Here is a 706-nt window from a genome sequence, read left to right as displayed (position 1 = left end):
GGGGTAGGGGAAGAATTAGTGTGGCTTCACACAATTGGACAGTTTTAACATCAGCAAACTGTACATGCAGATCAAGGTAACAGCAGAGCATCTGGTTAACATTTAACCCATGTCAGAAGGGCAGGAGATCGGGAGGCACCGGCCAGTCTGGACATTCTTGAATGTCTTCCCTATTTGTATGGCTAGTTGTTTCCTGGGATGACTTAACAGCCTTTGTTCTTTGCTCTAGGCCCCAAAAACCCTCCTAAATAGCAAGTTGCATGAGTCATGGACCTTGAATTTTAATTTTCTTTCATTTGCATGCTTTAGGTATCAGTGTAATTGTGGCTTCATAGGACGATTTAGGTACTGTTCCTTATGTTTCTATTTTGTGGAATAGTTTGAAGAGTATTAGTTTTAGGTCTTCTTTGAAGGTTTGATAGAACTCTGCACTAAACCCAACTATTCCTAGACATTTTTTTTTTTTTTTTTTTTGGTTAGGATACTCTTAATGACTGCTTCCATTACTTTAGAGTTTATGGGACTGTTTATATGGTTTATCTGATTTTAATTTAACTTTGGTATTTNGTATCTGTCTAGAAAATTATCTATTTCATTCAGATTTTCCAGTTTTGTTGAGTATTGGCTTTTGTAGTAAGATCTGATGGTTTTGTTTTGTTTTGTTTTGTTGTTTATTTCCTTGTTTTCTGTTGTTATGTCTTTCTTT

Source organism: Mus caroli, chromosome 13 (genome assembly GCF_900094665.2).
Source record: "Mus caroli chromosome 13, CAROLI_EIJ_v1.1, whole genome shotgun sequence".
Classification (NCBI taxonomy): domain Eukaryota; kingdom Metazoa; phylum Chordata; class Mammalia; order Rodentia; family Muridae; genus Mus; species Mus caroli.
The sequence above is the reverse complement of the archived record's forward strand: the minus strand, read 5'-3'. Positions refer to the sequence as shown.